The following is a 14190-nucleotide window of genomic DNA, read 5'->3' as shown; positions in this document are numbered from 1 at the left end:
ATACTGTGCAAGTATTGATAGGATATCCTATTCACAGATATTTACGATTTCTTTATCAGACATTTTGGTACTCATCAAAATATTGTCTAAGTCACCTCAAGAATTATAGCCAACCGTTGACCTGTTTTCAGGAAGGCAATAACGCTTTGATGATCGCGTTACGCCATGGTGACGTCAGAGCCGTTAATTCTTTGTGGCCCCATCGCAAGTCTTTGGACATCAACCACGCCAACAACGTAAGTTCTTGTCGTTCTTTTCTTTCATAAAGAAAAGCATATGTTTATTTACTTTCTTACTCGCGTACTTTGTACTTACTTACATAGTACTTACTTAGTATTCCACTAAAGATTTGACATCAATATGAATCTGTCTTTCATTATTTTCTCTCATCTCTTAATTGAAAAATAAATGTTTTTTTTAAGTTTTGTGAAGTTTTCAAGACTGAAGAACTGATTTCGTGCTCTTGGTTCCCTCTTCTGTGCAGTTGGCAGTGCACTTGCATACTTACCTAGTTATACATACTTACTCATGTTCCCCTGTGCAATCATTTACCAGTCTGTCCGAGGTGCCAATAGTCCGATGTTCAGTTGTCCGACGTAGCAATAGTCCGAAAAGCTGCAAAACTGAAACATTTAGTTCGACGTAGCAATGGTCCGACGTGGCGACAATCCGAATATTCAATTATTTTACTGAAGACGTAAAATTTTGTCATACCAAACGGCTGTCTCTCCCTTACAAGTTTATTTCAGTGGCGTGTCATTTGTATGTTTCTGAACTGATATTTCAATATTTTCAAGTCGCTGACACATATACGCACATGTCTGTTAGTCTTTCTGTCTGTCTAGCCTGTCTGTCCGTCTCTCTCTCTCTCTCTCTCTCTCTCTACATATATATATATATATATAGAGAGAGAGAGAGAGAGAGAGAGAGAGAGAGAGAGACGTACATATATCATTTCTATATATTCAACCTGTCCAGTTTTGTCACCTGAAGCATGTTTCGAAATTTTGCCTAATGGCATGATCACGCTGGCACAGAGACAGGAAAAACGTAGAGAAAACACACCAATAATTTTGCACGAAAATTTGGTTTTCAACACTAAGATAAACCTTTACATATTTTATCCCTACACATCCGCGCACACATGCACACAGACACACACTCACACACTCCCCACCACCACACCCAAAAACAACAACACACACACGCGCGCGCGCGCGCGCACGCACACACACACACACACACACACACACACACACACAGTGTTTCAGCATAAACAAAATCACGTGGCGTTTATTTGGACACTCCAAGAAATTTCTTCAAAGCAAATAAATGGATTTTTTCACAATGAATTGCTGATTCATGGAGACCCCAAATTTCAGCCCCATACTGCGATACAGGTTGGATTTGAGAGTCAGTTTCTTTTCTGTTTATAAACCCATACGGCTTATATTAAAGATTAGGCATTAATGCTCAACATCATCATCATCATCATCATCATCATCATGTTTGCCCTGTCGGAACATTGCTACGTCGGATTACTGCCACGTCTGATTTATGATCATCGGACTGATGATACGTCGGACTATTGACATGAAAGACTATCGAGATGGCACCATCTGCCCATCAGTGTCAACATATTCCTTTTGGCTTTAGATAAAGCTTCGATCATATATACCTTTCTCCCCCCTCTTCCCTCCTCACACACACACACACACACACACACACACACACACACACACACTGGTGGAGGGAGAGAAAGACTTCCATAGTCTTTTGTTGTGAAATAAATGGTTTTAAAAAGCCCATTCAAATTCACAGGATGGCTTCACTGCGATCCACCTGGCGGCGGAACGGAAGTGGGAGAGCTGCGTGCAGTTTCTCATCCAAAATGGAGCAGACGTCAACAAACAGAACAACGTCAGTACATTGCCTCTTGCGAAAACGTTCGTTCGTGGTGATTATAACATTCACTAATGCACGTGTCACAGTGTGTGTGTGTGTGTGTGTGTGTGTGAGGTAAGAAGGTGGTGGAAGAAGGATGTATGTGCGCGCGCATGCGTTAGTGCCTGCTCACGGACTTGAGTGCGTATGGATGTGCGTCCGTCTGTGTACATTTGTTTTCATGTTCGTCTTTTGATGTCTTACCCTTTTTGTTCAAGAGATAACCTAAAACTAAAAAAAATAATTGAACCAATCATGCTTATTCTGCCGTCGATAGTTATAATGCAAAGACTGAATAAAAGAAACTGTTTGAACAAAAATATGTTGGTAGATGTAATGAGTGTTTTCCGTGTCGCGTAATATACAGAAAACACAGCGGACGGCGTTGAACGACTCATTGGTTCATAGTGAGACCGCTCATTCTTAGAACCGTACATGAGAAGACAGCTGAAGTAGCTTTTGTAAATCGCTGATGACAACAGATCATAAATCACGTACGTTCTGTGAAAGAGCAAAACTATCACTGCGAATTTGTCCGATTGAACAGTAGTGTAGCACACACACGATGACAGGCTGTATAATCTTGTTTGCATTCAGTGCCGCGTTGGCAGCGATGTCCAGACCGTTTCCTTCCCACACACACACACACACACACGAGTGATAGGGCCATTTTGACATTATATTGACAGTAGCCAAGTGGGTGTTTTTTATGGCACAAAAAAAATAAGTAGCACAAACTACGAGAGTGAGAGAGAGAGAGGGAGTTTCTCCTTTCGCCTGAACATCTGTTATTTATGTCTTTATCCTGCCATTAATTATCTCACGTTTTGCACGGTGTTGCAGTCAGGTCAGACGGCGCTGCATATTGCCGCATCCAAGGGAGATCACCCAACGGCCGAACGTCTCCTGTCTGCAGGCGCTAGTCTTCTCCTGGAAGACCATGTGATTCTCTTTGTCTCCTCCTGTCTCTGTGACCGTCTGTCTGTCTCTTGACTAATAGCATTGTGAAGTCTGTAACTCAGCATGTTCTTGCCTTTGTTATGACTTTTATATTATTACTTGGATGTGCATACCCAACTCAGGACGAGGACTGGTTGGTAAAATAATATAACACTAGTCAAAGAAAAAGACCACTGAGAGAAAAAAAGAAGAGAAAAAAAAAACAGTTTCGCTCTCTATTGCGTATCCGTCATCCTGAAGAGTAAAAGATGTCGGCTGTTTGCCTTGTCTTGCTTCTTTATTTCCTGTTCTGTCTCACTTCTTCTCGGCCCTACTCTCTTCTTTACTTATCCTTCCTCCACGCTGCCTCTACCACATTCCACCCTCTCACTCTGTCTCTGTCAGTGGTCGAACTCGCATGTTTTACTGATAGTAATTTGTCAAAACGAAACGCTTCTTTTCACCACGAGAGAGAGAGAGAGAGAGATGTTTTATTCAACATAGGTCATGACCCCTCATGAAGGGGTGATGCAAGTAAACAATATAGAGGAATAGATAACAATACATTAACCAGCATTCCTTATTCATATACAAATATGTAGTCTCTTAACTACATATTATACTTCTAATTTTGATGGCTTTGTGCAAATAAACTGCTCGTTGCTCGATAACGGATTCCTTTGTAGAAGATAGTAACATTGATAATTTGAACACGGAGGGTTGTCTGTGATAGTTTGGATGAATTAACTGATATTTAAGTTCATTCCGCATGGGACAGCAAAATACAAAGTGAACTTCATTCCCTTTCGCAATTTTACAAATAGGACAAAGACGGTCATTATTTGAAAAAAAAAATTATAGCGGAATTCAAATACAATGGGTGTGGATTTGTTTCAGCATAAACTAACTCATGTTGTGTTTGCCACAAGAAATTTCTTTTAAGCAAATAAATGGTTTTTTTCGCAATGAATTGCTGATTCATAGAGATTCCATATTTCAGCGTCATACTTTGATACAGACTGGATTTGAGAGTCAAATAATTTAATTAATAAATAATTCAAAAGATTGATTTTCTAAACTATATAATTGATTAATGCTGTTTAGCTCTGCTTGCAAGGTCTTTACATGCAACACTAAAACTAAGTTTCGTTGCAAAATAAACACCAAAGTATTTGTATACATTCGCAACTGGTATAAATGTTCCATTGTAAGTCCATCTTTCTCTAATGTCCAAATACCCACCCTTTCTGAACACAATAATATTGCTTTTAGACATCAACTTTCAACTGAAATTGAGTAGCAGACCTATTTTAACTGTTCAGTTGTATTTGTAAACCAATAATAGTTTTAGATATCAAGACTACATCATCAGCCAAAAGCAGTAAATATATTATCAAAAAGTGAATTGTGCGCCGTGTTTTCTATACCAAATAACTTCAGACGTGGATTCATTAATAAAAAGAGGACTACATACATCACGTTGCTTCACACCAGAAGTACACAAAATATAATTAGTCGCATTACCTCAACACCTTACCATACCTATTACACATTTATACATGCTCATTATACATGAGTAATTTACCACCAACACCAACTTTTAAGAGGATAGGCAAGAGAATAGATCTATTAACAGAATCAAAAGCTTTTTCGAAATGTATAAATGCAACATACAATTTACGGTTAAGAGAGAACTGTTTCTGTACAAAAGCCATCAAAGTAAACACATATGTAGCCGTGGTCACGAGTGGTGTTATTATATAAAGGGGACGGTACAAAAGAATTACTGATTTACTGTATTAAAGGATAGAAAATATCCACACGCAGGCCCAGGGACATATAGACGGCCAGCCACAAAAGGGTTTTTCTATTGTTTTATTTACAATAGTTATAAGAAGAGAAGAAGAATAAGAGAAGACAATGCAGCAACATGGTGAAATGTTGGCCTCTTGTGGCAACATACTGTGTGCGACACACACAGTCAGTGGTCAACTAGCTGGCTATCGCTGCAAACTGGCTCAGGTGAAAGTGACCAGTGATCACCACTCCGTCTATTTATGCAAGTTATGCGAACCGCAAAGACGCTCGCGTGTGCTGCGAATCAAAACGGCCGTAATCGGCTAAATTTGATTAGAATTGTGTTTGTTACAAGGTTTATAGTGACAGATTTCTAAATGATAACCTGAACCTATTTATGTTGGATAGGTCGCAAAAGAAAGAGCTCAACGCCTACTTTCTAATGAGTATAAATTGAAGTGTTGATTTTTTAAGATGTATTTATAATCTTAATTTAAGTCACCTGAAAAGGTAAGTTTTTAACACGTTAGCCGCTGAAAATCACAAACTGCGTTAAATCAGTTTAACGTAGGCAAACACAAATGCTATAGATTTAAAGATGGAATTGTGACGATTTTGCCAGTATATAATACTTGTAGTTTACTGAACCGACAAAAGAAATATTTAATTAAATATGGTGTGTCAGAAACAGTTTTCAGCTCAGCCAAAGCCGTCAAGCAATGCTGGGTATGGAGTGATTATCGTTAAGTGTCGACAATGAAAATCGACAATGAAAATCAGCTTTGTATCTTCTAAATGCCTGATCTATTCTCACCCAAACACAGTAATGATGTGGTTTTAGTTTCCAACAGCAGTCACATACAGAATTGTAACTGTAGCATTATGTGTCATGAGAAGACAAAATGACGTAAACTTAGCCAAAATGACGTAAGCTTAGCGTCAGCCGAAATCAGTCTTTAGACTGACCAATGATTAAACTAAAATCAAGTGTGCATCTAACTGATAAAGGTGTGTGTGTGTGTAAGAACAACAGATATACTATTGCAGCGAACGATACAGAGATTTGATTTACTAACAGTCTGGAGTATGTTTAGAAGGGGCACACATTCAAAATTTGAAATGGCGTCACGCATTCTGCGCGACTCTTGAAGACCGGCATGTTAGTTGCGAAAAAGGCGTCTGCTATAAGCTTGTGCGGGAAGCAGTATCTGAAGCCAGTTGAGTGCTTGGCTACATATTTACGCTTAAATCCTGCTTGCTACTGTTTTCCTCAACCGATTCTTGTAACCTGTGGTTTATAATAGAACTATACAGCTAACTACTTGTATCACACAGTGAAATTCCTACATAATTATAAGGGTTCTCCCATTTTTGTGGCGGGGTTGTGTGTGTGGTGTTGCGGGGGGGGGGGGGGGGGGGGGAGAAAGAGAGAGAGATGTTGACACAAAATGCCAGTTGAAAATCATGTGGAAGTTCAGAATCTAACCCAGACGGTTGACATGTGTGTCAGTGTGGCAACAACCCATTCTGTCTGGCGGTGCGCGGATTCCACGATGGTTTAGCGAGTTACTTCCTCAGCAAACTGAAAGCAGACGACAAGCTGTACTTCTGTAAGGTGAGGGCAACACCTTGATTTGTTATCTTAATGGTGGTGATGTTGATGGTGATTTATCATGGTTTACGGTCATCGTGACAATGTGTTTCTACTGGTAATGATTTTGTAGTTGCTTCTGTTGATGCTTGCTTACTTCTTCTTCTCCAGGTCCTTCTTTTCCTTCTTCGTTGTAACATTACATTTTGAAGAATATCTTGTCATTAGGAATACAACTAGAAGTTTGATTTTTCTGGCACCATATGGTGAGATTCATTATAAATGAAACCAAGCTACAAAAAAAATTCCCACTTCAAACGCTTATCGAATTGTATGTATACGCACCAGCGAAAACGCCAGTCCTCTCTCTCTCTCTCTCTCTCTCTCTCTCTCTCTGTGTGTGTGTGTGTGAAAGTCAGACGCGCAGACCGCTTTGCTACCCGCGAATCTCTTTTAGTGTTTCTTTTTTCTTTTGGCTCTTGGATGGAACAACCTTCGTGTTGGGGAAAAAAAAACATACTATATATTTTTTTTTCCTAATCTATGAAAAGAAAAGTTAATCGAGAAATGTCATTCTGTGCAAACTTCTACAGGATCACTGCACTTGAACATTTTATAGCCATTTATCTATTCGTTTATATCGTCTATCTCGTGTATACATACCTATTTATCTACCCGGCTAAATACATGGTTATATGCGCGCGCGCGTGTGTGCGTGTGTGTGTGTGTGTGTGTGTCAGAGACGAGTGCACAAGCTGCAATCCCAGCTGTCCACAGAGAGCTGCAGTGCCTGGAACGCCGTGTCCTTCCTCACCTCAGACACCTCGCTGCGGGACGCGCTCTTCCAGTGTGACGTCATGCGCGTGGCGGTGCAGGCCTTAGGCCGGCGGGGACTGCTCAACGAGGTGGCCGTGCAGAGCTGTCTGGTGTGCAGCGACCTCATGTACAACCCCTTCCCCTTCCCCGACCTCCGCTTCGTCAAGCAGTTCCTGGCCATGCACGGGCCTGAGGCCGTGCTGGATCGTCTGGACAGCCGCGGGCAGGAGCACGTGCTGCACACCTTGGACTGCAAGGAGCTGAGTCACCTGCAGGGCCACCTCCAGGGCCAGTTGCAGAACCGGCAGCAGCAGATCGACTTCAACACGGCCTTCATCCTGCTGCCCGTCATGGCCATGGCAGAGACCCCCCTGGGCAGAGATTGGTTCACAGAAGCCAACAACCAGCAGCGGATTGCTGCCCACCTGCGGAGGGTGACCTCGTACCGGGAGCTGCTGCAGCTGGTGGGGGTGGTGCAGCAGGAGATGTGCGGCAGGGAGGTGAAGGTGGACCGGGTGGCCGTCATGGAGCGATTCATTGCCTACTTCAACACCCTGGAGAACCGGGACCGCGAGGAGAAGGTGCGGCAGCTGCTGGAGCAGGAAGAGCGCGAGAAGACCCGCAAGGAGAAAAAGCGGGAGAAGAAGCGTCAGCAGCGCCTCAAACAGAAGCTGAAGACCAGAGCCAGCGACACGACAACTGAGGAAAGTACCAGCTGCAAAGAGAAGTCTGGGGAGAATGAAAGCGCTAAAAGCAGGTCCCAGCCCCTGGACGCTTTGGACGACATCCCCCTGACTGTGGGACCTGATGGAATGCAGGACGTCCCCAGCCCTGCTGCCGCCATCCTGCCGTTAGGCTTTAGTCAGGATGTGCAGGGCAGCGAAGACGAGTGGGTGATGGTGGGGGGTAAGCGCTGCTACCCACCCAAAAGCAGGGCGGCCTTGGTACCTGGCCCAGGACGGGAGGAGACCACTCGAGATCAGGATCAAGGTCGGGCAGCCGGAGAAGTTTCCAAGGCATCTTTGGGCAGTGGAGATGTCGCAGCCAACAGTTCAGCTGACGACGTAATGAACACCATGTCCTTACAGAGCAGTGCCCCTGCTGCTGTTGGCGAAAGTGAGGCTTCGGATGCGGGTGGAGCTGCCAGACAGCCTGCTGTGTCAGACGTCAGCTCCAAAGTCAACAAAAGTGGAAAGAGGTGGGCAGATGTCGCTCGGAATGGAAACACGTGTTTGCAGCTGGAGGACCAATGCTTATTACCACCGACTCAGAATACTGACATCGAACTAGAGCCCCCGACAGAAGAAAACATACCTGTTCAGAAAACGCACACAAAGAAGGAATCCTACCATGAACAGTTTCCGCTATTGAGTCAGCAGTCACCGGCAGAGGGTGGTATACAGCATCCCTCACCCATGAACTTTGAACATGGAGATTACAGTGTAGAAGTCCTGGGAGCAGCACAACAGTTCCTGGAGCAGCTCTGCAAAAGCAGCCGAAGTTTCATGGACAGACGGTCAAGAGCAGAAGGTGGTTCTGGACAGGATACCACTTCAAAGGCTTCTCCCAACATGAGAATGGACCCCAGTGTTCTCTATGAGGCACTAACAGGCTGGATGTGGCAAGCTGCTGTGTCAAAAGGTCTTATAGCCCCTGATGCTGACCCCTCGCAATGCTTTACCACCAGTGATGTGTTGCCATCTGTCACAAATCAGCCCACAAAGCTGAACTCCACAGTTTCAAGTCAAGGCAACCAGAATGAAAATCCAGCCATGTTGCCCAAGCCAGCTGTAAAGTCGTCCTCTGATAACAAGCTCGGGCACACGTTTTCTATAACCCCAACACAGACACCAAGGAACGAACCCGCTGCAAAGAACACGCAATGTGCCGTTTCTGCAAGCGACTGGTTTGATGCGACCAACACAGATCAAAATCCTTTCTGGACTTCAAAGCACCAGTCATCGTCTGCTGGGTATACCGACAGTGCCTCACTGCTGACCAAACTGTACAGGAACCAGGCCAGTACAGCCACATTAGCAGCAGGTAGTAGTGTGAGTTCACATGCCCTAAACAATAGCCCAGATACCCAGGACAGTGTAGGCTTCATGAAAACCAAGACAATGGACCCAGAAGCATCAGACCCCAGAGCCTGCGAAAGAGATCCTTTCTTATGGACAGGAAATGACTTTAGTCCCTGGCTACCATCTCAGTCTGCTTCTGACCTTGGTGAAGCATTTGCATCTCGCGTCTTTGGGAAACCAGTTCTGGATTCCAGTGACCTCTATGGCTTTCCCTTCATGTCGAGTCAAGAGTCTTCTCTTTACAGACTAAATCAGCAACATCCAGTCCAAACAGTTAACCCCAAACACAGTGACGCAAGTAACACCAGAATCGAAGAAAAACATAAAGGCTATAAGACGTTAGAAATTGGTGCTGACATGTGTAAACAAGTTCCTGTGTTGGGTAGCATGGCTGTACAAGAGAAGGCAGAACCGAGCAGTGGGTACAACTGGCTGTTCCATGACCCTGTTAAGGCCAGAATCAAAACAGCCGTGGTGTCAGTGCCACGATCTCCAGACTCTGAGTCCACTCAGAGCCCCTCTCCCGAGCAAAAAAACGACATTGGTTCAGAGGATGTCTTTTCTGTCAAATCAGATACTTCCCGTTCAAGCTGCGTCAACAACGATAGTTTCCACCAGTTATCTTCAAGCGACTCCAGAACGTCTACGCTGACAGGCCTTCACGAGTGCCTGGCTCCAGGCTTCATCAGGGCTGCCATCGGGGATTCGCAGAAACGCTCTTTCGGGATCGGTGAAGACACAGTATGTCCCCAGGAGAACAAGACCAGTGTGTTCAGCTCTGTCATGGGGAACATTGGCCTTCTTCCCTCTGCGCATGGCATTGCTGAAAATGATGTACACAGAAGGTTGGAAAACCAGTACCCAGATTTGTCCATCGTGCCAGAACGAGAGCAGTCTCTCAATTTCCCTACTCACTTGCCGAAAGCTTTGCGAGTTGTTGGACAGGGGCGGCCCATTCGATCAGAGGTTCCTCGAGACACGCATGTCACAAGTCACACAACAAATCTGTTAGCAAATGAAATAGATCAAAGTTTGATCGAAGATAGTTTGGCTGTGCCAATATCATGTGCAACAGCAGTGGTAGCGACAACTACGCCAGGCATTCTGTCAACATCATCAGGTTTAATCTCTTCACAGTCTCCCCAAGAAACAGCAGAACGACCAGATTCCCCAGACGTGCTGTTCCCCGAAACACTGAGAGATGACGACAGCGACGGTCAGCCTCAGCCAGTGGAGGTCTTCCCTTCCATCCACGACATGAACGAGCGGGACCTGTTCCAGGACGTCTTCTCCAACAGTTACTTCCTGGAACAGATCGCCATCGACCAGATCCGGCGCCGGCTGCGAGCCATGGGCGGCGGTGAGGAGGTGCTGAAAGCCAACTCCATCCTCTTCCACGACCTAGACTACTACGCTTCGCTGTACGGAGTCCGCTTGCGGGATATTTTAGGCCCCACGGTGGAGGAGAACCCAACCAGGGTGGAGAGGGCAGTGCCCAAGAGGACTCTGGATCATTCCGTGCCAGCGTGGAAGGCGGTGGTGAAGGAACTGGGACGTCGCATGAACAGCAAGGAGGACCTGAGGGAGGCAGGGGACCTGGAGTTGCCCATAGTGTGGGAGGACGCCCCTGTGTCCGAGTGGCCCTGGAGCTGCAAGGTCAGGTTCAGTGTCATGCTGTCCTGTTGACTGTGTCAGTGTGCGTGTAGGGTTTGTGAGGATGGTGTAGTGTGGTGTGTGTGTGCGTGAACGTGTGCGTGTGTGTTTTCGTTTTCGCGTATGTGCTGACAAGCAATTTAGCGGACGTTAGTATTGAGCCTTATCCATGGACACTTTCTTAAAAGAACGCGACAGACTCGTGTGCTGCTGTTCCAATGTGTGTCCAGATGCTAGTTGTATCCACTCTCCAGATCGCAGTTCAGTCTGCTGTGGTGTTTCCTGATTTATCGACCAGTTTCTAACCTTCCTTTCCTGTCCAAACTCCTTGAAAAATCTGTCCTGAAGTGGCTCAGCAACCACCTTTGTTTCAACAATCTCCTTCACCCTTTTCAGTCTGCATAGCGTGCTGACCACAGCACCGAAACCACTCTCCTTCACATCCTGAACAATCTACTGCTGGCGTCCGACTCAGGAAAAATTTCCCTTCTCACTCTTCTCGACTTGTCAGCCACCCTTGACACGATAGACCATTCAATCCTTCTTTCCCGCCTTCATTTTACATTTGGCATCAATGGCACTGTTCTCAGCTGGTTCAAATCTTATCTCACTGATCGATTCCAGTCTGTCATCATCGATAATTTCCAGTCTGGACCTGTTAAAATCAAACACGGAGTCCCACAGGGATCTGTTTTAGGCCCAGTTCTCTTCACACTGTACACTGCTCCTCTCGCTGAAATTATCAACCACCACAATGTTAGTCATCATTCCTGTGCTGATGACACTCAACTTCAGAAGGGTGATAACCCTGAGAAATTGTCCTCGCTCTTGCAAGAAACATCTGAATGCTTCCTGGACATTCAGAACTGGATGACTAAATAAGTTACAATTGAACGCAGACAAAACCGAAGCAATGATCATAGGAACTAAACAAAAAATCTCTTCCATCACAGCTGACAAAATCAAACTTGGCAGTACATCCATCCCTCTTTCCAGCTCAGTCAGGAACCTCGGCGTTGTCCTTGACAACACACTGTCCATGCAAAAATTTATCAGTCAGACATGTCAATCCTGCTACTGTCAGTTGCGACGCATCAGTTCCATTCGGAAATATCTGTCCTAGACTTGTCGTTTCTCTCATTATCTGTCGCCCTGACTACTGTAACACTCTATTGTCCGGTTTGCCTGCTTCATTCATTCAGTCCCTTCAGCGCATACAAAACTCTACTGTCCGACTCGTCATAAGAAAGAAAAGATCTGAGCACATCACTCCATTGCAACATCTCCATTGGCTCCCTGTCTCACACAGAATAAAGTATAAGATCAGCACTCTATCTTATAAATGTATTCACAAATCTGCCCCTTCCTATCTTTGTGGCTGCCTTCACCTCTACGCGCCATCTCGCTCTCTATGATCGGCTTCGGATCCACTCTGTTTACGCATACCCAGATTCAAACACTCCACTGTTGCACGCCGTTCTTTCTCTGTCTCTGGACCTCGTATTTGGAATGAACTTACTGTTTCGCTTCGTCAGGTCTCCGCACTTAGTTCTTTCAAGTCTGGCCTTAAAACTCACCTTTTCACAAGATAGCCACCCTCCCCTACCTCTTCCTTGTCTTCAGTTTTAGAGTTATACATGCGTGTGAATGACTGGTGTGAAAGCGCTTTGTCTCCATTTGTCTCTGCACAAGATTCAGCGCTATATAAATACTTTCATTATTATTATTATTATTATTATTTAAACAGTATTTATCTATATGGTATAGCCTACCGAACATTGCTGTTACTTCACTGGAACAGAGTGCGTTGCACACTGCTGGCAACAAAATTCGTTCAAGGAGGCAAAAAGTTGTTCGCTCAACACAATGCGTTTTTGCATCACAACATCCTTTATAAAGTTGGCCACCACAAATCACTTGTAAAGATGGCATAGCATTAACCTGTGACAGGTAACGGCACCCCAGATAGTGACTGGGGGGGACATGGAGGGGGAGGAGGGGTGGTGGCAGGAGGGAGGGGGGAGCAGACGGTGGCGTAAGTGGCTACGTCAGATCCTGGACCTCCCGTGGACCATGCGACGCCAGTTCGGCAAGATCGTGCTGCCCGCCCGCTCCATGGAATTCAACATCAGTCGGACGTGAGTGTGAGTGTGTGTGTGTGTGTGTGTGTGTGTGCTCATATTCCAGCTTCTTCTAAAGTAGCTCTGCTTATATCCTACATCTATGCACCCACCTGTATACTTCCAGTCTGTACACCCACCTGTATACTTCCAGTCTGTACACCCACCTGTATACTTCCAGTCTGTACACCCACCTGTATACTTCTTCCAGTCTGTACACCCACCTGTATACTTCCTCCAGTCTGTATACCCACCTGTATACTTCCTCCAGTCTGTACACCCACCTGTATACTTCCTCCAGTCTGTACACCCACCTGTATACTTCCTCCAGTCTGTATACCCACCTGTATACTTCCAGTCTGTGCACCCACCTGTATACTTCTTCCAGTCTGTACACCCACCTGTATACTTCCAGTCTGTACACCCACCTGTATACTTCTTCCAGTCTGTACACCCACCTGTATACTTCCTCCAGTCTGTACACCCACCTGTATACTTCCTCCAGTCTGTATACCCACCTGTATACTTCCAGTCTGTGCACCCACCTGTATACTTCTTCCAGTCTGTATACCCACCTGTATACTTCCTCCAGTCTGTACACCCACCTGTATACTTCCAGTCTGTGCACCCACCTGTATACTTCTTCCAGTCTGTACACCCACCTGTATACTTCTTCCAGTCTGTACACCCACCTGTATACTTCCAGTCTGTGCACCCACCTGTATACTTCTTCCAGAGTCTGTGCACTCAATTTGTTACTAAGCTTACGTCTGTATAGTCCCATATACACTTGAACGAATACTCAATATTCTCTTTTTTTTAAAATCCGTTCACTTTTGATGAAAATGTGACATTAAAAAACATTGGCATTTCATCCACAATTTTTTTTATAATGCGCCCATCTTTCAGTAAAAACACGGGTTTATAAATGAGCCATGTTTAACACAGTATAAGCTGATGTAATAATGCCATACCCAGTGATATAGACTGTATAAATACCCCATTAAAATAAACGAAGAGAGAATTATAAAATAAAGTTTTAAAACAAAAATTTTAAGGAAATAAACAGAGTAATATAACACAATAGAATAGAATTAGCATATAGTACGAAGGAAACATTCATTTGAATAATCACAAGACATATCTATAAACACCTACCTCTCATACCTCAAATGCAGCACGTTAAAATACCTCATGAACAGTTCAGTTTCTTTATTCATATAAACCGATAAACGTATGTGCATACCTA

Source organism: Babylonia areolata, chromosome 9, assembly GCF_041734735.1.
Source record: "Babylonia areolata isolate BAREFJ2019XMU chromosome 9, ASM4173473v1, whole genome shotgun sequence".
In the NCBI taxonomy this organism is placed as follows: Eukaryota; Metazoa; Mollusca; class Gastropoda; order Neogastropoda; family Buccinidae; genus Babylonia; species Babylonia areolata.
The sequence above is the reverse complement of the archived record's forward strand: the minus strand, read 5'-3'. Positions refer to the sequence as shown.